Below are 25,907 nucleotides of genomic sequence, written 5' to 3'. Positions count from 1 at the left end.
ATTTTTTTGAGTTGGATACTTTCTAAACCAGTTTCTGAGAGCTGAACTGCAAACCAAAATAGCTCTTTTACTACAGGGTTGCATATTATTATGAAAAGCTTTTAGATTTACCCCGTTTTGTTCTTACAGTTCCTCAAACCTTTCAGTTCTGTATATTAAAAAAATTCAGGTATTGAATTTTTGAATGGTAATGACTTCCTCTCAGCTTCTGTCAAGATAAAAGATGCTGCTTGAGTCTAAATCATAATGGACTTATTCTTGAGTCCTTTAAAGAAAACATAAATTTGGGATCTCTTTGTATTAAAACCTTAATTTATAAGGAAATGCCTATTACTTACATTTAACTGAAAAAATGGAAGCAACCTAAGTGTCCATTGACAGATGAATGGATAAAGAAGATGTGGCACATTATATACAATGGAATATTACTCAGCCATAAAAAGAAATGAAATTGAATTATTTGTAGTGAGGTAGATGGACCTAGAGGCTTTCATACAGAGTGAAGTAAGTCAGAAAGAGAAAAACAAATACAGTATGCTAACACATATATATGGAACCAAAAAAAAAAAAAACGGTTCTGAAGAACATAGGGACAGGACAGGAAAAAAGATACAGACGTAGAGAATGGACTTGGGGACACGGGGAGGGAGAAGGGTAAGCTGGGAAGAAGTGAGAGAGTGGCATGGACTTACATACACTACCAAATGTAAAATAGATAGCTAGTGGGAAGCAGCCACATAGCACAGGGAGATCAGCTCAGTGCTTTGTGACCACCTAGAGGGGTGAGATAGGGAGGTTGGGAGGGAGACATAAGAGGGAGGGGATATGGGGATATATGTATATGTATAGCTGATTCACTTTGTTATACAGCAGAAACTAACACACCATCATAAAGCAATTATACTCCAATAAAGATGTTAAAATATATATATAAATGTATTATTTTAACTGCATTCAAAGACCTTAAAGTATAAAAGTAACCTATTAATACTGGCTGTCTTTAGTTAAAGAAAATGCACAATTTATTATATCTATATATAAATGTTCCAAAATGGATCTTATTGCTCTTATAATTAAGGAAAAAATTGTGACATCATACATTTTCAGGAGATGCTCTGTTTTTGCTGTAGAGTTTTGAGTGATTTCTGAAGCAAAAGGAGTCCTAAACACTCTCCCAGGATGTAAACATTTCTGAAACCTCACTAGATGAAATGCTAAATTTTAATATTTAAAGGCTATGCTTGTGGTGCAGATATTCATGTTCCTGAATGTTTTATTAAAGTGATTCAAAAAATATTTACCCTGATACTTGTTAATAATTGCAGTTCAACTATATCTAAGTACAATACTTGAGAATTAGTCTTAATTTAGTCTATAATGTATATTTCTAATTTTCCCAAAATATTAGCTACAATATTATATCCTTTTCCGTACAGTACATTCCCTGTCCCAGTATCTTCAAATTGTTTCCCAAATTGCTAGCTTTCAAAAGTGGACAAGTAAACATTTGTCTTTTTCATTTTCTTATTTTGTGTTCAGAAGATTATCAGACATTATAATCTTAGACATTAATATCTAAGGGAGGATTCAGGGAAAAACCATTTATTTAGATATTCTTATAAAGTTTTTTAAGATGGAGATGATAGTAGTTTATTTTAAGTAGTTGAATTGGTCTCTATATTTTTTTCTTTTTCTTTTCATATTTATGTGTGATCATGATAACATTACCAGTGACTAAACAAATCAGGTTGATCTTCATATATCTGTATTCCAGAAAGGTTATTGAATTGTCATTGTACAATTAATCATTCAGGAAACATGACCTTGGGAGTCCCTTTTTCCTTTCTTTGTGTGGAGATGAACAATTTGGTTCATACTGTAAAAGGGCAAATTTGCATGTACTCAATATTTTGGTTTTGGGTTAAGATATTAGGCCTCCCCTCACCCGCTGCTCCTTAAAGAAAAAGCAAGGCATTTTCCTCTTCAATTGCTCTAGTTTAATAAAAGCAAAAATTGTAACTGCTGTGAATCACTGAAGAGGCTCTTAACACTGCATGTATTCTAAACACATCTTCAAATCTGCTGGCAACATTGTTCCATAACCCAAATCCTGCATACTAATAATGTGAAAACTCTGACATTATTCAAGCCACATAAGGACTGCTTTTCTCCTAAAATACCACAAAGATACCAAACACAGTAAGTTGTATGTAAAAGGTGAAAATTAAAAATAATGCCAGTGTGTCACATAGGAAGTGGGTCAGTTGTCTGGATCAAAATTTAGTTGATTGCAGGTGAGAATGACATATCACATATCAGAGTTAGTTAGCCATATACATGGATAAAAATAAGTGGATGTCACTTGAGGGATGCTATGTTGTTAACCATCTATACCAAACCTCTATAAGCAACGTGTTAGAGTTCCTGAAATTCCTTCTTTTGGAGTTATTCATCTGAGTTATTATTTTCTCCAGAGAATTCTTACTAAAAAGCAATTGTTAGCTTGCAAAGAGGGTTGAACATTACAATAAATTATTTATGAGATTGGTTAGGTTTTACTTTGGGGAGAAGGCATAAAGACGTGAATGATATGAAACAGAATCCCCAGGAAATTAGTGGTTGTGTACAAGACAGCTCTTCCACTAGACTGTAACTCTTTGAAAGCAAAGCCCTAATCTTCCTTATTTTTATATCCTCCATTTTGCTCAGTAGAGTGCAGTATACCTACTCAATACAGAATTTTAAAAAGTGATTTCAATTGATAGAAGTATTAACAGGAATGGAAATTTCTCCAAGGAAGAACTACTTAGGAACATCTTGAAAGTGGAGTTGCCTAAGCTTAAGTGTAGGCAAGAATGAGGCCATCAACCATACAATCAGTTGATCTTAATTTGGTTTTTTCAGGATCCCATCCAGATCCTCGAATAATCAACATCCAGTTAAGAAAGAATCCAATTCAAGGGGAAACCAAATTAGCCTCTTGCTCCGCTTACAGTCATACTGCAATAGAAGAAATGTACCTAATCCCTTTGCAAATGCTCAGGAAAATGTACTTTTGGAAGTATGTGAATCAGTGTTGAATGCGTTGACAAGAGCTGGATAGAGATGAGAACAGTGCCTCATGATGGAGTGTTAGTGGGGTAGCAGGAGAAGCATAGGCTCTGGAATCCCAAGATCTGGTGTTAATATTTTGTTATTTTTATTAATGTAATAATCTAAAATTTTATAAGTCAAAAAAGTTATTTACTTTGTTTAATTCAGGTTCTAAGGAAACCAGAGTAAAGAAAATTCTTCTGTTCCTGTCCTGATCATTCCCTGTAGAGAAACAGAGGACTATTTCATAAGTATTTTAATTACATGAAGCACCTTCCTAAAATAGAGAGTGAACTTTAGCAGGGGATTTATCATGACTTTCCCATTTATTTAACCATACTGATTCGTTGAAAAACATGGCAGTGTGAGCTCTCCCCACCTCTTCATCTCAAATCCACCACCTAGTCTTCACATTTAATTAAGTTTGTATTTATGAAGCCCTCCTGTCCTCTGAGCAATTCAAAGGAGACATAACTAATACAAAATTGCTAAATGTCAGCCTCCGGGGAAGTGAGATTTCTTCTAAAGAACCAGGCTCTCTGCCCACATTCCCCAGCCCACACTGATACACCAAAGAACACCAGTCATATTGCTGATCTTATGAAATGTGTCTTAAAATAAATGCATACAAGACCTTATTTCTATTTCTTTTCATCTATAAGGAAACAACATTGCCAGTTTTCAATTGTGCATTTAAAAAAATGTTCGCATCAATCCATATACAGATTTATGTTGAAAAATAAGATTAGGCACCTCTCCCTTTTCATTTGAATATATCAAGAGTTCAGGAAGAAGCAACTTTTAAGGCTATTTTGGCTAGCCATATAATACCCCTCTTCCTGTGACTCTAACTCTTTATTCTATTTCCCATTATTTGCATTCTCCTACTTTTCTTCCCCTTTTGCCCTCATTTGCTCACTTTCTTTTATTTACCTATTGTTTTAATCATTTCCTGCTCACCCATTTGGTGAGGGAGAGATTCCCATTCCCACCCTATGGCTATGGCGATGGCCATGGTCACACACACACACAACACCAGACACTAGACAGATGAGATAGACAGCAATTTATTAATCACATAGACTCACAGCATGGGGAAGAGGACGGCACATGCCATGCATGGCCACATGGGGTTGCACTAGGGAACAGAGTGAACAGGTAGGCGATGTGGGAGGCAGCATTTGTAGAACCAAGAGGATGAGGTGACCCCTTATTCCCACAGGGGATGTAATTAGCTTGCTTGATACTTCAGAGGGCTGGCAAGGAACTGAAACCTGCTACTCAGAGATAAGCAGGAACTGTCCCCATTATAAGGAGAATTGTTGGGCTAGAGGACCTTATCCACAGAGCAGAGTGGGGAAGACAACTTGCCATTAGGCCATTTGAAGCCCTCCCATATTTACCAGATGTCAGGACGGCACATAACATAGGGCCTTAAATTTAGGCTTTATACCATATGCAACTTCCCTTTTAAGTTAGCAAATATTTACTGTGTACTCACTATGTCTAAAACAACAAGTTACACCATCTCAACCGTGGCTACAATCTTGGGCCATATATTACCCAATTTTAAATAATATTTGTCCTCAGCTGAGTAACACCAATAAGGCAAGTATTATTTCCCCCGTTTTACAGATGAGGAAATTGTATTTTGAGAAACCATGCTTTTTGTCTAAGGTTCCACAGTTAATAACTACGTGTACTTCGGTTTGAAACTAGATCTTTATTCATTAGATTACTATACTTCTTTTTTTCCTCTGTTTGGGCTTTGAGTACCCCTGTGATATTCAATGGACTTAATAAGCTTGTTGAACTCTGGGCTAAGAACATTCTCATGTAATCACCCAAACATGGAGAAGGACTGACCAAGCTACCTTTCAGGGGATGCTGCTCAGGGTGCCCTGATCTCTTTTTTTCCAACAAACAAAAGTCCTTTGTTATACTAAACAATTTGACTGGAACGGGTGGGGAAGCATACACTCTCAGAGTTGAACATGCCATCATGTATTCAAAAAATTTGCTGGCCCACCCAGGGATTCTGGTAGAAGCAGAACTCCAAGCGACATTTGACAAACATATTTTGTTTCAGTTTTAAAAATGGATTGGTGGCCTTATGCCAAAACTAAGGACAACATGCAGACATAATTCTGGCTGTCTGTGCAGAAGCCTACATGAACCTTGGATGCCTGGGCAAGATGTAAGTTCTCCCAGCACTGCAGCTGCCATGTTCCTTGGGGCAGTGATTTGATGTAAAGATAAAGATGAACCAACATAACTCTTATAAACATAAGACTTAAGATCATCTGAAAGTTTCAGTGTCTCTAGCATCTCTTGAGAAATTCCAGAATTTATAGGCCAGCAAATGTTGACCCCTTCACTTATATAATCTGGAAAGATGGCTTTCTGTGTCCTTCAGTGGACAAATCAGATACATTAAAAGGGAATATACCATGAAAGTGTAAATTTTCAGGTTTACCCAACACTGGTGAACATGACTATCTCTAGGGGAAAGGCTCCTTTCTCTTGTATACTTTGTGTGTGTGTGTGTGTGTGTGTGTGTGTGTGTGTCTGTGTCTGTGTCTGTGTGCTTATGTTTTCCTTATGAGGTAAATAGAATTTTCTGGATTTATTGCTGTGACTTCTCTCCAAGCAGCAATTTTTGTGGCTTCTTGTACTAAAATCAAATGGAGAAGACAGTGGAAAGCTCTTCCAAAACTGCTGATGAGGGAGAGTAAATAGAAAAGATTTGCAGCAGATTTATTATTTTTTGCTGGTTTGTGGACTTCCTTTTGAATGTGATGAGAAGAAGCACATTCTTTTTTTTTTTTTTTAAATTGGGGTATAATTGCTTTACAATGGTGTGTTAGTTTCTGATTTATAACAGAGTGAATCAGTTATACATATACATATGTTCCCATATCTCTTCCCTCTTTGTCTCCCTCCCTCCCACCCTCCCTTTCCCACCCCTCCAGGCAGCCACAGAGAACCAAGCCGGTATCCCTGTGCCATGCGGCTGCTTCCCACTGGCTATCTACCTTACGTTTGTTAGTATATATATGTCCATGTCTCTCTCTCGCCCTATCACACCTCACCCTTCCCCCTCCCCATATCCTCAAGTCTGTTCTCCAGTAGGTCTCTGTCTTTATTCCTGTTTTACCCCTAGGTTCTTCATAACATTTTTTTTTCTTAAATTCCATATATATGTGTTAGCATACGGTATTTGTCCTTCTCTTTCTGACTTACTTCACTCTGTATGACAGACTCTAGATCTATCCACCTCATTACAAATAGCTCAATTTCGTTTCTTTTTATGGCTGAGTAATATTCCATTGTATATATGTGCCACATCTTCTTTATCCATTCATCCGACGACGGGCACTTAGGTTGTTTCCATCTCCGGGCTATTGTAAATAGAGCTGCAATGAACATTTTGGTACATGACTCTTTCTGAATTCTGGTTTCCTCAGGGTATATACCTAGTAGTGGGATTGCTGGGTCATATGGTAGTTCTATTTGTAGTTTTTTAAGGAACCTCCATACTGTTCTCCATAGTGGCTGAACCAATTCACATTCCCACCAGCAGTGCAAGAGTGTTCCCTTTTCTCCACACCCTCTCCAGCATTTATTGTTTCTAGATTTTTTGATGATGGCCATTCTGACTGGTGTGAGATGATATCTCATTGTAGTTTTGATTTGCATTTCTCTAATGATTAATGATGTTGAGCATTCTTTCATGTGTTTGTTGGCAGTCTGTATATCTTCTTTGGAGAAATGTCTATTTAGGTCTTCTGCCCATTTTTGGATTGGGTTGTTTATTTTTTTGTTATTGAGCTGCATGAGCTGCCTGTAAATTTTAGAGATTAATCCTTTGTCAGTTGATTCATTTGCAAATATTTTCTCCCATTCTGAGGGCTGTCTTTTGGTCTTGTTTATGGTTTCCTTTGCTGTGCAAAAGCTTTGAAGTTTCATTAGGTCCCATTTGTTTATTTTTGTTTTTATCTCCATTACTCTAGGAGATGGGTCAAGAAGGATCTTGCTGTGATTTATGTCATAGAGTGTTCTGCCTATGTTTTCCTCTAAGAGTTTGATAGTTTCTGGCCTTACATTTAGGTCTTTAATCCATTTTGAGCTTATTTTTGTGTATGGTGTTAGGGAGTGATCTAATCTCATACTTTTACATGTACCTGTCCAGTTTTCCCAGCACCACTTATTGAAGGGGCTGTCCTTTCTCCACTGTATATTCCTGCCACCTTTATCAAAGATAAGGTGACCATATGTGCATGGGTTTATCTCTGGGCTTTCTATCCTATTCCATTGATCTATCTTTCTGTTTTTGTGCCAGTACCATACTGTCTTGATTACTGTAGCTTTGTAGTATAGTCTGAAGTCAGGCAGCCTGATTCCTCCAGCTCCATTTTTTGTTCTCAAGATTGCTTTGGCTATTCGGGGTCTTTTGTGTTTCCATACAAATTGTGAAATTTTTTGTTCTAGTTCTGTGAAAAATGCCAGTGGTAGTTTGATAGGGATTGCATTGAATCTATAGATTGCTTTGGGGAGTAGAGTCATTTTCACAATGTTGATTCTTCCAATCCAAGAACATGGTATATCTCTCCATCTGTTTGTATCATCTTTAATTTCTTTCATCAGTGTCTTATAATTTTCTGCATACAGGTCTTTTGTCTCCTTAGGTAGGTTTATTCCTAGATATTTTATTCTTTTTGTTGCAATGGTAAATGGGAGTGTTTTCTTGATTTCACTTTCAGATTTTTCATCGTTAGTATATAGGAATGCCAGAGATTTCTGTGCATTAATTTTGTATCCTGCTACTTTACCAAATTCATTGATTAGCTCTAGTAGTTTTCTGGTAGCATCTTTAGGATTCTCTATGTATAGTATCATGTCATCTGCAAACAGTGACAGCTTTACTTCTTCTTTTCCGATTTGGATTCCTTTTATTTCCTTTTCTTCTCTGATTGCTGTGGCTAAAACTTCCAAAACTATGTTGAATAAGAGTGGTGAGAGTGGGCAACCTTGTCTTGTTCCTGACCTTAGTGGAAATGCTTTCAGTTTTTCGCCATTGAGGATGATGTTGGCTGTGGGCTTGTCATATACGGCCTTTATTATATTGAGGAAAGTTCCCTCTACACCTACTTTCTGCAGGGTTTTTATCATAAATGGGTGTTGAATTTTGTCAAAAGCTTTCTCTGCATCTATTGAGATGATCATATGGTTTTTCTCCTTCAATTTGTTAATATGGTTAATCACATTGATAGATTTGCGTATATTGAAGAATCCTTGCATTCCTGGAATAAACCCCACTTGATCATGGTGTATGATCCTTTTAATGTGCTGTTGGATTCTGTTTGCTAGTATTTTGTTGAGGATTTTTGCATCTATGTTCATCAGTGATATTGGCCTGTAGTTTTCTTTCTTTGTGACATCCTTGTCTGGTTTTGGTATCAAGGTGATGGTGGCCTCGTAGAATGAGTTTGGGAGTGTTCCTCCCTCTGCTATATTTTGGAAGAGTTTGAGAAGGATAGGTGTTAGCTCTTCTCTAAATGTTTGATAGAATTCGCCTGTGAAGCCATCTGGTCCTGGGCTTTTGTTTGTTGGAAGATTTTTAATCACAGTTTCAATTTCAGTGTTTGTGATTGGTCTGTTCATATTTTCTATTTCTTCCTGATTCAGTCTTGGTAGTTTGTGCATTTCTAAGAATTTGTCCATTTCTTCCAGATTGTCCATTTTATTGGCATAGAGTTGCTTGTAGTAATCTCTCATGATCTTTTTTATTTCTGCAGTGTCAGTTGTTACTTCTCCGTTTTCATTTCTAATTCTATTGATTTGAGTCAAGAAGCACATTCTTAACCAATCGTTTTTCCAGTTTTGAATGTGAATAAGAATACAGTAATTGACAGATATGTTTTATCCTGAGCATTTTAATAAGTCCCAGAAGAAAAACAAAAGCCCAAATAACTATAATATGTAATTCTGATTCAAATACAAATAACTGAGTTCAGTTTCCTTTAGGATTGTTAATCACTTTGTTAAAAATAACTTTTGGAAATGAGCTGTCCTCCTGTATGTACCATTTTCATGTAACATGTATGAATACTAATACATAATATATTCAAATATTTCCCAATACACAACAAATCCATATGAGCTTTTTAAATTAATACAACTTCTAATTTTCAATTTTAAATAGTATACTTAATGATGTTGTGAGCTAAAACCAATCTCAGAAAAGTAAAGAATTAGGACTTAACTTAGGTTGCTCTTTCATCACCTGCATCACTAACTAATCTCAGCTGTCCCTGGAAAGTCTATTTTTCTTTTTAACTGATAAAAGTTTAATAGATATGTGTACTCCAGAGAATGTTTATGTGGGGTGTGTGAGCACATGAGTGTGTACACATATGTGTAGTATGAAAAGTAGGGTGGGAAAACATAGTTACATTGAATAATAGTGTATGTACTGAGAATCCCCTTGCCAATACTACTTCTGAAAACACACACGCATGCACGCACACACACACACACACACACACACACATCCCTAACATCAAAAACAAACTCTCCCACGATAGGGAGGGTGGGAGGGAGGGAGACAAAGAGGGAAGAGATATGGGAACATATATATGTGTATAACTGACTCACTCTGTTATAAAGCAGAAACTAACACACCATTACACACACACACACACACACACACATCCCTAACATCAAAAACAAACTCTCCCACGATAGGGAGGGTGGGAGGGAGGGAGACAAAGAGGGAAGAGATATGGGAACATATATATGTGTATAACTGACTCACTCTGTTATAAAGCAGAAACTAACACACCATTGTAAAGCAATTATACCCCAATAAAGATGTTAAAAAAAAAAAAAAACTCTCTTTTTTCTGTGATGATCAAGAAAATTGATTTCAAGGTAATCAAAGATTTTCATTAAATCATAAAAATCAAGCTTTCCTCAACCCTAAGACATAGGCAATATAATCAGTGAAACTACAGGTAAGTATCTAAATTAATCCAGGCTTAGTCCTAATTCTTTTAGTTTTTATTTAAAAAATTTTTTTATAGTTACTCTTCTGAGATTAGTTGCAGCTCAGAATATAACTATGTGGAGGCAAGATATTTTTCCTTAATTCTTATTGTGAAATAAATTTTTTATGTGATAAATCTTTTTTCTCCAGAGAACCTAGTATACCTTTTCTCATGGACAATAACCTCTTTAACTAGTCTTATTTTCCACTTAATTTTCCTGCCAGGTAAACTTGGAAGCATATCTGCTGCCCAATATCAGTTACTGGATTGAGTCTCACGCTGACTTTACATATTTGGTCTTATCTTTTATTCTAACCATATTTTAATGCTCTGACAATATTCATAAATCACCCTAATTTTATTTTGGAATGTGTTAGTTATAATAAACAATCAATGGTATGTCTCTCTCTATCCTAAAGACATTGGATCTCAAAACATACTTGTACTTCAATGTGAATCAGCTGAAATAGCTGCATTGATTTATGACATTTTGTTCTTTTCTTGATCATGAGACTTGGGTCTGGATAAGATTGGTATTACTAAAGAAAGTCATTTTTGCTGTGAGATATAGAAATGTTTAATTTTTCTTCCAGTACAATGGATCCTATAATCCTCACAGATATACAGTCAGCCCATATGCTTTAAAAAGCAAATGAGTAGTTTTTCTTTACTAGAAATCTTTAAAAAATTCCCTGAGTCTTCATTCAAGCAATGGAATTTAAGGATTATTATGTCTACAATAAAAATAGCAGCTACCATTTATTGAACACTTACTTTGCATCAGGCACAATCCTAATTGATTTTTCTAAATTATTTAATTCTCACAATAAACTTGTATAATGAGTATTCGATCTTTAGTTTAAAGATGAGAAAACTAAGGACCATGTGCTAAATTTAGGTGCATGTTCATAAAATCAATAAATGACAGAGCTTGCATTTGAATCTGTATTTGTTAGAAATAATTTTATTCATGGATATTACAAAATCCCTGAGTAATAAAGTTTTAAACAAGATATAGGTTTATTTCTCTTTTTTGAAAAAGTCTAATATCATGTAGCTCAGAAGTCGGGTGGAGGATGTGCTCAAATCATCCTCAGAGATCCAAGCTCCATTAGTCCTCACCTTTCTATCATCTCTAGGTGTAGGCATTGTCCTCATGGTCCAGGTGGCATTATGTTCCAGGGAGCAGGACTGAAAAAGACAAGAATAGATTAAGACAGGGCAATGGGAATACTCCAGATGTCTTTTAAGGAAAGTTCCAGAAAGCTACCTAGTGACATGCTTATAACCAGTGGCTGTAATTGGCTGGATAACCAAACTACTGACTGAGCAGATTCTCGCCAAGTAGACTTGTACCTCAAGTAACATCATGAGAAACAACCCTTGTCAAAATGACATTCTCTAGGAATGCTGCTTTGCTAGATTTCCCACTCTGGACATCAGAATCTTAACTAGAGGAAACTATATGTTTCTATAATAATATTTGGAGTTGTTCCTTATTCAACCTTTTATGAAGACAGCAGAAGAGCCATTTGAGAGAGAACGCTTGTTGCCCAGTGGTGCTCGGTAAGTGTTTACCAAATGAATGTCTGAATGCATTCATGAAATGAGAACTGTATGAATTTATTTACAGTCAAATTAAACCAAATAAATACAAATGAAAAAGAATGAGAAGAAACATTCAAATATAAACCGCTAGTTTATCCACACTAAGTAGAGAGTTAAAGCCACTTCATATATTCATTTATCTATTCATTCATCAAATTTTATATATGTATATATATAATATATATGTATGTATAATATATATAATATATATGTATGTATAATATATATATGTATATATATACATGTAGTTGTCTTAGACCAGTTGGAGGATGGGGCACAGGAGCTAGAGATCCAATTCTGCCCTCACCCTCTCCCCCGCTACAAGCTTGAATCAGAACGGGATTCTCCCTAATCCCAAGCTTCTCATTGTCACCTTCCTTTCCTCCCTCTGCTTCTCAGGCTTTCAGTACCCTCATGATGCCCCTTGGCTCCTCAGGGACAAATACAAACATCCGCTATGATATGGTCCAGAAACTATGCCAATTGTTTTCCTTTGCAAAACCCTTTTGACCATTATACCTACCTGCATGTGCTAAATACTACTGTGTCCACTTTGTAGAAAAGGGTACAGAGTATGACAAATTTAAGGAAGATTCATATCCTGGTTCCATAACTTCTTAGCTGTGTAATTTCTGCCTCAACACTTACTCTGCCTGAGCTTAGTTTTTCCTCACCTATACAGTTAGAATAATAATGCCTCCTCTTCTCTGGATAATTGACTCAGTGTAGAATTCTAGAAGAGTGCCTGCTCATAGTAAGTGTACAATATATTAATATTGTCATGTTTATTCTATAACATTATACTCCCAGTAATTTTCTTACATTTCCAACCTTCTTTATTCTGTTTATTTTCTAACATACTCAATGGTGGGTATTACTTAAGAGTTTCTTGACTAAGAAAGTTCTTAGTGTCATGATTTTTTTTTCTTCTGTGTTTGCTCCTCCATTTGGAGAACTCATCTGTTATCATAATTTTTTGTTGTTTTTTTTTCGGTACGCGGGCCTCTCACTGTTGTGGCCTCTCCCGTTGCGGAGCACAAGGCTCCAGACGCGCAGGCTCAGTGGCCATGGCTCACAGGCCCAGCCGCTCCGTGGCATGTGGGATCCTCCCGGACCGGGGCACGAACCCGTGTCCCCTGCATCGGCAGGCAGACTCTCAACCACTGCGCTACCAGGGAAGCCCCTGTTATCATATTTTTGTTTGTTTGTTTGTTTGTTCGCGGTACGCGGGCCTCTCACTGTTGTGGCCTCTCCCATTGCGGAGCACAGGCTCCGGACGCGCAGGCTCAGCGGCCATGGCTCCAGGCCCATCCGCTCTGCGGCATGTGGGATCTTCCTGGACCGGGGCACGAACCCGTGTCCCCTGTATCGGCAGGCGGACTCTCAACCACTGCGCCACCAGAGAAGCCCCCTGTTATCATATTTTTAAACATCATTTCTAAAAGAAGTTTTTTCCTCCCTCCTTCTCACTTTGATTTAACCAGATACAAATTGATATAAGTGGATACATTTTCTCCCCTCTTTGGTTTATTGAATACCTCAAGTCTTTGACGCTGCCCTATAGCAAGGAAAATAAACAAGGACAAGGAGCAAACTGTCCTAGGATCAGATTAGCCCTTTTAGCTTGGGAGCATCTGTCTCGCTCACTATGAAAGTCTGGTGTCCAAACCTCCCTCCTCTGAATAATGCGGCTTTCTTTGAGGTAAAACCTTTTACTCACCTGGATTTACTATCCCTCAGTCCTATTGACCCCTTTAAAACGAAGATTTGCTAGTACCTTTTCTTGTACTCGTCTCTGCCTGTGTGTTGCTCCAATGTCCCTCCTCCCCTCCCATGGTAAAATTTGTCCTAGTGTCACCCACAACCCATCTTCTGATAATTACACAATTTGTAGCACAGGTTTTATCCTCTCACAGGAGCTCCAATCATACGACTTCAGAATGATGGAGGGATGTCTGGACATGCAAGTTTGCATTCAGTCAACTCAGACTTCACACCTTCCCTGTCTTCCTTTCTTCTGAGGGGATCCCATGATTCCAGTCAGCCAGATGCAAAATCTTGGCATCATTTTTGGTGCAGCCTCCTTTATGATGGTCTAATTAGTATCTGTCACCACATCACACTGCTGATTTTGATTCCTAATTTCTAATCAGTTCTACTGCTGGCACACCCATCTCAGAGTGAGATCCCTGCAAAGGAGTCTGCTCTAGCCTCCATCCTGCTTTGGCCTCCACACATCCAGCTTCCTTAAGCCCTGCTCTAAAAACATCTCTTCTCATCTCAGAACCTTTTAGCAGCATTCAGTTTTCAACCATTCAAAATCCCTGCCTTACTTTCAATGTCTTCTTCAAGCTGTTTCTACCTATACAGCATTAATTTTCACGATTACTCAGCATATTTCTTCTACTTCTGCCTATTCAGTGTTATTTTGTGTACTATTTTATGCTATTTCATAAACTCACACTACTTCTGTATCTTTTAATTCTCCTTTCATCTTAAATGTTCTGTTCTCTGCCTCCCCAGTTTGAGCCAACTTTCAAATCTCATTGCAACACTCACTCATCCCTGGATGATAGATAGTCTCCTCTTCCTCAAAGTTTTATTTATCCCTATCCACTCTGACCTAGCATTTACTATTGGTAAAAATGCTTTAGCATTTAAATACTGGCACCTGAATATACGCAAAATGTATGCGTGTTAAGTTGCTGATCTCTTAATTTCAAATGCATTTTAACAACCCTGCATACTTAACTCTCCTCCCCTCATGATTACTGTTTTTGATATCATATTTTATATCTGATTGTTTTGTGTATCCCTTAACTGCTTATTGTATTGTGTATACATATGATTTTACTACTTTTGTCTTTAGCCTTCCTACTAGCTTTGTACATGAATGGTTTGCTACCTTTACTGTATATTTGCCTTTACCAATGAGAGTTTTTCTTTTCATAATTTTCACATTTCTAATTTTGGCCTTTCCTTTTTCACTTAGAGAAGTTCCTTAAATGTTTCTTGTAAGGCTGGTTTGCAGGTGCTGAACTTTTTTAACTTTTGCTTCTCTGTAAGACTTTTGATCTTGTCGTCAAATCTAAATGAAAGCCTTGCCTGGTAGAGTATTCTTGGTTATAGGTTTTTCCCTTTTATCACTTTAAATGTACCATGCCACTCCCTTCTGGCCTGCAGAGTTTCTGCTGAAAAGTCAGCTGATAACCTTATGGGAGTTCCCTTGTATATAACTTGTTGCTTTTCCCTCTCTGCTTTCAATATTCACTTTTTATCTTTATTTTTTGCCATTTTAATTGTAATGTGTCTTGATGTGGATCTCTTTGGTTTCATCTTGTTTGGGATTCTGTGCTTCCTGGACTTGGATGTCCTTTCCCAGGTTAGGGAAGTTTTCAGATATTTCTTCAAATAAGTCCTCTGTGCCTTTTCCTCTCTTTTCTCCTTCTGTAACTCCTATAATGCAAATGTTACTAAGCTTGTTGTTGTCTCAGAGGTTTTCAAAAGTATCCTCATTTTTTCAAATTCTTTTTTCTTTTTTCTGTTCAGCTTGGATGATTTCTACCACTCTGTTTTTCAGTTCACTGATCTGTTCCTCTATATCATCTAATCTACTGTTGATCCCTTTCTAGTGTATTTTTTTATTCCAGTTACTGTATTATTCAGCTCTGTTTGTTTCTACTTTATGTTTTTAAATTCTTTGTTAAACTTCTCACTGTGTTCATCCATTCTTGTCCTGAGTTCAGTGAGCATCTTTATGTTCATTACCTTGAACTCTTTCTCAGGTTGATTGCCTGTCCCCACTTAGCTTAGTTATTTTTCTGAGGTTTTGTCTTATTTTGTCTGTGCTGGGTTTCAGGACGTGTGAGATCATGCACACACCCATTAAGAGCAAAGTCTCTGTTTCTTGTAACTCTCTGGCTTTCTTACACACAAGCTCTGCTGGCTTTCAAAGCCAGATATTCAGTGGACTCATCTTCCCAGTGCAGAACCCCTGGGCTGGGAAGCCCAATGTGGGGCCTCAGACTTCTTACTCTTTGAGGAGAACTTCTGCAATTGTAATTACCTTCCTCCTTGTGGGTCACCTCTCCAGGGGTGTGGGTCTTGACTATGCCAAGACTCTGTTCCTCATACCCATCTCATTGTTATCCCTTCTTTACACCTTTAGCTGTGGAAAATCTTTTCTGCTAATCTTCAAGTCATTCATGTTGATAGTTGCTCTGTAAATAGTTGTAATGTTTGTGTGTCTGTGGGAGTTGGTGAGCTCAGGGTGTTCTTACTCCACCATCTTGGACATTTCCCTTGTCTATGCTATTATCTGTATACCTTTCTGAATAAATGATAGCTAAATTCACACATCAAAAAAAAACTTGCAGATTGCATCTAAAAAAGTGCCAAGTATAGGTGCTTGATGGATGGTTTTATTGATTAACATATGTGGCACACACAATTTTTCATCAGGGAATCTGATGCACATAAATACGTCTAATTTTTAATCATAAATAAATTTGATATTTAAAAACATATTATCTTTCATTAACTAGATTAAATAGTTTGTATCTTTGAGACTACTGGTTGGGAGGGGGCAGAAAGGAGCCTTCTATCCCCTCAGTTCTAAATCTTGATCTGCATGGTTATTACATAGGTGAATATATATGGAAGATCAGATTTACTTAAAATTTGCACTCTTCATTGTGAGAAATACCTCAATAAATACATTTAAAAATATTTAAACCATGTGAGTAATTCACCTTAACACCCACCAGGGAAAACCCATAAATTTATGGTAGAGAATGTGATACTGTGGAAATAATGACACTCTATAAAATATTTTATTGTTTAAGTTAGAACTGCCATTTCTTTGACTTTTGAAGCACCCTATAATCACTAAATAAATATTTAAATAAAAACTCAAAAGACTAAATGTAAATGTGTATGTAGCTTCTGGTAAGAAATATTCAAAAAGGTAATGGTATAAAATATGGAATGCACTTCTGGTAAAAAGAGAATAAGAAGGTAATGATGCTATCTTACTTTATACAGTGCTCTAAGGCATAGGCAACACTTTGATATTTCTAATTTGGTGCGTATAACTGTTCTATGAACTAGTCGGAGCAAAGTTTCATCCTTATTTCAAGGAGAATACTGAAGTCTAAAGAGGATAGATTATTAGCACAAAGTCCTATAATATGTTAATGGTTAATTCAGATTATAAATTTATAAATACATTTCTCCAGATTATCCTTTATTAGATCTTACATACAATTTTATAACCATTTAAATGTGTGTAAACATGTAAACTCATGTGAGGAAGTAGGAATAGGATCTAAGCAGAATGATGTTTATTTTAAATTGTCTTATGCCCCCTTTCCATTTTTCTACCCCTCCTCCTTATTGCCCCAGTGCTACCTACAGATCTGTTCTGACAGTTTTCCCTGAATATAATTCAGGGAAAATAATTTCACCAGAATATCTCCAATTTCTCATATTTCTGACTCTACTAGTCTCTATCACAATTTGACTTCTTCTATTTGTGTTTGAGGCCAAGATTGTTTAAAAACCATTTTGATAAGAAACTGTTATGAAACACCAGAAGTTAATAACAGTATATTGTGCTATGTTTTCCATTAGGGTATCTTGTTCTCCTGCACTTAAAACCATATGCTGAGGTTTCTGAGACTCAGAACATAAGAGATCTCTATCTTCAGGATATGCATCATTCCTAGAAAGAGTTCCTTTCCAGAGCTCCTGATCCCTGTATTATCTTGGAATCAGAGTTAAAGAACCAATCCAAAGAAATGCTAAATATCTTTGCGCCCACTTGGATACCATTAGCTCTCTGGAATCTAAGATGAACCCCAAGTAAGCAATACTCTTACACTGAATGAAATGAGAGGGAGAGAATAGGGGAGGGAAGACAGGAAAGAGTGGAAATGCAAACTTTTGCATTTAATCTGTTACAACATCACACATCATGTAGCTTCTGAAAAACTCCATTGTAAACTTGTGAGAGAATAAGAGTGAAAATAATGTTTTAATATTATTATGAAAGTACTTTTAGCTTTGTGAACCATTGAAAGGGGCCACACCTTGAGAACAAATTGTCCATAAGAAGTATTTTATGTGTGACCAACAATTCTCATAATATATTTTCATATAACCATGAAAACCTTAATCAAGGAAAGAGTAAGACTTTAATGCATTTTGATATTCCATGAGTATTCATTTTATGATGTGGAGGAGTCCTCATCTACCACCACCCTTCCAAAAAACTCACAGTAGTCGTTGACACACAGAGCCAAGTCTGCTGAGCATAGAAATAAAGTGCTATAGAAATTTCTTTAAACCTAACATATAAAAATAATGTATATATATCTAGAGGAAGACTTTAGGTAATAGGAGGTCTTGAGTGTGAATGATTAGACAGCAATTTATTTTTAATTTTATAGGATCAATGAATTTTCTAACTTCTTTCTGTACATACATAATCACAAAATGAGAGCATTCTTATAAAAAATGAAGTCCAGGAGAGAGAAAGACAGAGGGGTGCTCAGGAAAAAGAAAATTACTTGAACTCTCCTTAAGGATAACTTAATTCCAAAGGCTAGAACTACTTTTTGCATAATGCTGAAAAGTTGTCAAGATATTTATTTTTTTTTCTGCTGAGACACGTTCACTGTTATTTCAGACTATGATCTGTGAGTGCCAAATGTCTGCATTCCTCAGTTGCACACCAACAAATGTCTGTTCTTAACGGATGTTTTACCCAGCAGGAGCCATTATAGCCCACAGCTCCAGATTGCAGACCAAATCTGCAGAGCATATGGCATTTGGGTAAATGAATGCGAACTGTTCTTCATTTTTTCTCTATGGGAAGCTTATTTCCCTTTCCTCTGCATTTTTTACTTTGATGTGAAGATTTCAGAAACCGAGAATTGAATTTGAGTTTAAAAGTCCTTCTTTGTCAAAATAAATCAATGAAATCATTTAGAAAAATCATTGTGCTGCTGTTGTACCAGAACCGGGTTGACTGAGAAATTGATAATGTATATACACCAACACATAGAAAATCAGAGTGTAGAAAAGTGTAATCAGACCCTGAGCTTAGCCAAGGCAATATCATCTTATTGACTAATCAGTCATCGATATATTTGTCCTTTCATCATTGGTCTAGCCAAACTAGAGTAAACAAGATTTCTTTATTTGTTTTTTATCCAGATAATCTTATACTTGGGAAATCTATTTTCCTTAAGACATAAATTATAAAATCTACACTGCTTAAACAAGGCACATGTCACTTCCTTACATACTATGGATGAAAGTCTTTGATCATATTTTTGAGTGAAGGAAAGCGAAAAATTTACTTCTTACCAGCATAAGAACAGGGTTTTAGTTTTCTACTGTCTGTGCTGGTACTAGATGAATGTCTTATATTTTATTTTATTGTGGTAAAAACATTTAACAAGAGCTAGCCTCCTAAAACTCTTTAAGTGTACAATGCAGTATTTTTGACTATAGGTAGTATATTGTACAGCAGATCTCTAGGACTTATTCACCTTGCTTAACTGAAACTTCATGCCCATTGATTAGTAATTCCTCATCTCCCCTTCCCCAAGCCCTGGCAACATTCATTCTACTCTTCGATTCCATGAATTTGACTATTTTAGAAACCTCATTTAAGTGAAATCATGTAAAAAACACAAACACATGGAGGCTAAGCAATACGTTACTAAATAACCAAGAGATCACTGAAGAAATCAAAGAGGAAATAAAAAATGACCTAGAGAGAAATTACAACAAAAACACAATGATCCAAAACCTATGGGATGCAGCAAAAGCAATTCTAAGAGGGAAGTTTATGGCAATACAAGCCTACCTCAAGAAACAAGAAAAATCCCAAATAAAAAATCTAACCATACACCTAAAGAACTAGAGAAAGAAGGACAAACAAAACCCAAAGTTAGTAGAAGGAAAGAGATCATAAAGATCAGAGCAAAAATAAATGAAATAGAAACAAAGAAAACAATAGCACAGATCAATAAAACTAAAACCTGGTGCTTTGAGAAGATAAACAAAATTGATAAAACTTTAGCCAGACTCATCAAGAAAAAGAGGGAGAGGACTCAAATCAATAAAATCAGAAGTGAAAAAGGAGAAGTTAAAATGGACACCATAGAGATACAAAGCATCATAAGAGAATACTACAAGCAACTCTATGCCAATAAAATGGACAACCTGGAAGAAATGGACAAATTCTTAGAAAGGTATAACCTTCCAAGACAGAACCACGAAGAAATGGAAAATATGAACAGACCAATCACAAGTAATGAAATTGAAACTGTGATTAAAAATCTTCCAACTGGGCTTCGCTGGTGGTGCAGTGGTTGAGAGTCCGCCTGCTGACGCAGGGGACATGGGTCCAGGAAGATCCCACATGCTGCAGAGCGGCTGGGCCTGTGAGCCATGGCCACTGAGCCTGCGCATCTCCGCAACGGGAGAGGCCACAACAGTGAGAGGCCCGCGTACCGAAAAATTAAAAAAAAAAAATCTTCCAACAAACAAAAGTCCAGGCAGATGGCTTCACAGGTGAATTCTGTCAAACATTTAAAAAAGATCTAACACCCATCCTTCTCAAACTCTTCCAAGAAACTGCAAAGGAATGAACACTCCCAAACTCATTCTATGAGGCCATCATCACTCTGATACCAAAACAGACAAAATAGTACCAAAAAAGAAAATTACAGACCAATATCACTGATGAATATAGATGCAAAAATCCTCAACAAAATACTAGCAAACAGAGTCCAACAACACATTAAAAGGATCATATAGCATGATCAAGTGGGATTTACCCCACAGATGCAAGGATTCTTCAATATATGCAAATCAATCAATGTGATACACCATATTAAAAATAGAAAAATAAAAACCATATGATGATGGGCTTCCCTGGTGGCACAGTGGTTGGGAATCTGCCTGCCAATGCAGGGGACACGGGTTTGAGCCCTGGTCCGGGAGGATCCCACATGCTGTGGAGCAACTAAGCCTGTTTACAACTACCGTGCTCTAGAACCCGCGAGCCATGGCTGCTGAAGCCCATGCACCTGGAGCCCATGCTCCACAGGAGAGGCCACTGCCATGAGAGGCCCGTGCACCATGGTGAGGAGTGGCCCCCACTCGCTGCAACTAGAGAGAGCCTGCGTGCAGCAACGAAAGCCCAAAGCAGCCAAAAATAAAATAAATTTATATATTAAAAAAAAAACATATGATCATCTCAATAGTTGCAGACAAAGCTTTTGACAAAACTCAACACCCATTTATGATAAAAACTCTCCAGAAAATGGGCATAGAGGGAACCTACCTCAACATAATAAAGGCCATATATGACAAACCCACAGCAAACCTCATTCTCAATACTCAAAAACTGAAAGCATTTCCTCTAAGATCAGGAACAAGACAAGGATATCCACTCTCACCACTATTATTCAACATAGTTTTGGAAGTCCTAGCCACGGCAATCAGAGAAGAAAAAGAAACACAAGGAATACAAATTGGAAAAGAAGTAAAATCGTCATTGTTTGCAGATGACATGATAGTATATATAGGGAATCCTAAAAATGCCACCAGAAAACTACTAGAGCTAATCAATGAATTTGGTAAAGTTGCCAGATACAAAATTAATGCACAGAAGTCTCTTGCATTCCTATACACTAACAATGAAAGATCAGAAAGAGAAATTAAGGAAACAATCCCATTCACTGTTGCAACAAAAAGAATAAAATACCTAGGGATAAGCCTACCTAAGGAGGTAAAAGACCTGTACTCAGAAAACTATAAGACAGTGATGAAAGAAATCAAAGATGACACAAGCAGATGGAAAGATATACCATGTTCTTGGATTGGAAGAATCAATATTTTGAAAATGACTATACTACCCAAAGCAATCTACAGATTCAATGCAATCCCTATCAAATTACCAGTGGCATTTTTTGCAGAAGTAGAAAACAAAATCTTAAAATTTGTATGGAGACACAAAAAACCCCAAATAGCCAAAGCAGTCTTGAGTGAAAAAAACAGAGGTGGAGGAATCAGACTCCCTGACTTCAGACTATGCTACAAGGCTACAGTAATCAAGACAATATGGTACTGGCACAAAAACAGAAATATAGGTCAATGAAACAGCATAGAAATCCCAGAGATACACCCACCCCTATGGTCAACTAATATATGACAAATGAGGCAAAGATATACAATGGAGAAAAGACAGTCTCTTCAATAAGTGGTGCTGGGAAAACTGGATAGCTACATGTAAAAGAATGAAATTAGAACACTCCGTAACACCATACACAAAAATAAACTCCAAATGGACTAGAGACCTAAATGTATGACCGACACTATAAAACTCTTAGAGGAAAACATAAGAAGAACACTCTTTGACATAAATAACAGCAAGATCTTTTTTGATCCACCTCCTAGAGTAATGGAAATGAAAACAAAAATAAACAAATGGGACCTAATGAAACTTAAAAGCTTTTGCAAAGCAGAGGAAGCTACAATCAAGATGAAAAGACAGCCCTCAGAATGGGAGAAAATATTTGCAAATGAATCAACAGACAAAGGATTAATCTCCAAAATATATAAACAGCTCATGCAGCTCAATATCAAAAAAACAAATGGGCAGAAGACCTAAATAGGCATTTCTTCAAAGAAGACATACAGATAGCCAAGAAACACATGAAAAGCTTCTCAACGTCACTAATTATTAGAGAAATGCAAATCAAAACTACAATGAGGTATCACCTCACACCAGTTAGAATGGGCATCATCAGAAAATCTACAAACAACAAATGCTGGAGAGGATGTGGAGAAAAGGGAACCCTCTTGCACTGTTGGTAGGAATGTAAATTGACACAGCCACTATGGAGATCAGTATGGAGGTTCCTTAAAAAACTAAAAATTGTCCCTTTTTGCAGATGACATGATCTTATATATAGAAAACCTGAAAGACTCCATTAAAACAAATACTGTTAGGACTAATAAATGTATTCAATAAACTTTCAGAATACCAATAAACATACAAAAATCAGTTACATTTCTGTACAAAGGAGTGGACCATCTAAACAGTAAATTAGAAAAATAATCCCCTTTAAAAAATCACCAAATAGAATAAAATACTTAGAAATAAACTTAAATAAGGAGGTGAAAGACCTGAATACTGAAAAGTACAAAATAGTGATAAAAAACAAAAATTAAAGAAGACACAAACAAATGAAAAGACATCCAGTGTTCATGGATTGTAAGCCTTAACACTATTAAAATGTTCATGCTAACCATAGTGATCTACAGTTTCAATGCAATCCCTATCAGAAGCATCCCAATGGCAATTTTTACAGAAATTGAAAAATCAATTCTGAAATTAAAAAAAGAAAATCAAAAATAGACAAATTAATCTTGAGAAAGAATAACAAAGCTGGAGGCATCATATGTCCTGATTTTAAAATATGTTACAAAGCTATAGTAATCAAAACAGTATGGTCTGATGTAAAGACAGATACAGACTGATGGAACAGAATAGAGAGCTCAGAAATATTTCAACAGATGTTTATTGAGTATTTTCTGTAGGTAGGCCAGGCTCTGGTTTAGATGTCAAAGACAAGAAAACAAGACAAAAAAATTATTTGTCTTCATTAAGCTGACTTTCAACTGAGGAAAAGTATATCTTTTCCTGCTATTTCCTGCTAGGAAATAAGTTTAGTGCTTTTAACTCTGATATTCACCTATCACGGATCAACACAATAGAACAGGCTGGTACAAGATGCAAATAATTAAGTGATCCTTATTTTGAATTGTGCTTAGGAGCAATGTTTGGTATTCTGATGCTGTTTAGGTTATATCATTCTGTGAAACTGTTCTGTTCTCTCTGTTGAATGATTATTTTGAGAAACATTCCTTCATCTCAGTTTGGAGCCTCTCATCATTTTCTGTCTCTCTCACATCTCAAATCCAACCTACATTGATTCCCATTAATTCTGTTTTCTAATTTCCTAACTATCTCTTGGCTTGACCGTTTCTGTCTCTAGACTAGCTCTTCTCTCCTTTCCAGTACTGCTATGCTCAAATATTACTGGTTTAATGCAATACCTCTTATAGTTCTATACCTCTATCTGTTTCTCTTCCAATCAATTTCCATCTCTACAACCCACTAGAATTGATTTTTTCTGAAACACAACTCCAGTCAAATGCTTCCCATATTTAAAATCTTTAATGATTTACCAGCATGCCAGGATAAAGCAGGGGGGGGGACTTAGTATATACTATAAATTCTTGTCTGAATTGTTATTGAGTTAAGTCTTATTTTTACCTATGCTCCTCTGCCTCACCATGCTTCAGCTACTGTGACCTTCTGTCAACTTCATAAAACTGTGTTGAACACTTTTGCCACAGGACTGTTGCACATGTTCTCTCTGGCCATATTATGCTTCCCTCTCTTCTATGTCTGACTAACTTCTAGTTATCTTTAGATATCAGAGAGAGCTTTATTTTCCCAGAGAAACCTTCTTTTACTATTCTATTTCAACTCCTTTAGAAATGTAATTTATTTAGTAATTATATGTTTATTAGTGTTATTTGAATTATGTTGGCTTCTCTATTAAGACTGTGACTTCCTTGAGATGAAGGAATGTCAGGTTTTGTCCATCACTGTTCTTAGCACAGAGCCTATTGCTGAAATAATAAATGAAAAAGAAATATTTGTCTTGACAATTCTTATGCTTTCATATATTTTTATATTCTTCCACCATGTGCCTTAATACAGATAGGATACATCTTTGCAGAGTTCCAGGGAGAATACTCAGAACAGTAGAATCATGGCATGTGGCATATACAGCCAACAAATAAAATAATACCCATATATGTAATCTGTAAATTAGGAAGGGCTATTCAAATATTTCTTATAATTACTATAACTACTTACGGATGCTCAAATGAGGATTAGCCAAGGAATAAAAATGGTTGTTACTTCTTCCAGAGTCTTTTATTAGTAATTCAGAGGACACCAGAGCTGCTGCTACCCTCAAAGTCTCATTCTACTGTAGGGCAGCTCCATGTCTAAATGTGGATGATTGGGAGGAATTCTGAGATGGCCTCAAGAATAGGCTCTCTAAATGTCCTGAGGTTTAGAGTGAATTGTATCTATAAGTCAATTTGAGGAGTATTTTAATCTTAATAGCAACGAGTCTTCCAATAGATGAAAATGGGGCCTCATCCCATTTATTTGTTTTACTTAATTTCCTTTTGCAATGTTTTGTAGTTTTCAACTTCAGCTCTCAACTCCTGGTTATTTTTTATAATTTTTTTTCTTTTTTAATGTTACTGTGAAACTTAATTTAAATTTTCTAATTGTTCCTAGTACAAAGAAATAAAAATAGTTTTTGTATGTTGGCATTACATTCCAAAACCTTGCTAAATTCATTTATTTGTTCTAATAGCTTCGGTTTGAATTTCTTAGCATTTTCTACACATTCATGGTTATTCATCTATAATAAGAGTTTTACTTGTTCTTTTCCATTTTGTATGCCTTTTATTTATTTTTCTTACTGGATTTGTTAGAACCTTCAGTATGATGTTAAATAAAAGTGGTGAGAAGGTTTATCCTTGCTTGTTCCTTATCATAAGTTGAAAGCATAGAGGTTTTCAGGATTGAACATTCTGTAGGCTTTTTGCAGATGCCTTTAAGCAGGTTGTGAAAGCTCACTTCCAGCTCCTAGTTAGTGGTAGTTTTTACCATGAAAGGGTGTTGAACTTTTCCAAATGTTTATTCTACATCAATTAAAATTATCTTAGATTTTTTCTCCTTTATTCTATTAATATGATTTATTACATATATTGACTTTTGGATCCTAAACCATTCTTGCATTCTTGGGTAAAATTCCATTTGGTTATGATGTATTATTTTTTTTAGATCATTGGATTTAATTTGCTAATAATTTCATAAGGATTTAAAAAATCTATTTTCATGAGGGATACTAATATAACTGCCTCAGTCTTCTTTTTTTTTTTTTTTTTTTTTTTTGTTTTTTGCGGGCCTCTCTCTGCTGTGGCCTCTCCCGTTGCGGAGCACAGGCTCCAGAGGCGCAGGCTCAGTGGCCATGGCTCACG

The sequence above is a fragment of the Lipotes vexillifer genome, unplaced genomic scaffold, assembly GCF_000442215.2.
Source record: "Lipotes vexillifer unplaced genomic scaffold, Lipotes_vexillifer_v1.1 scaffold776, whole genome shotgun sequence".
Lineage (NCBI taxonomy): Eukaryota > Metazoa > Chordata > Mammalia > Artiodactyla > Lipotidae > Lipotes > Lipotes vexillifer.
This window is presented reverse-complemented; position numbering follows the sequence as displayed.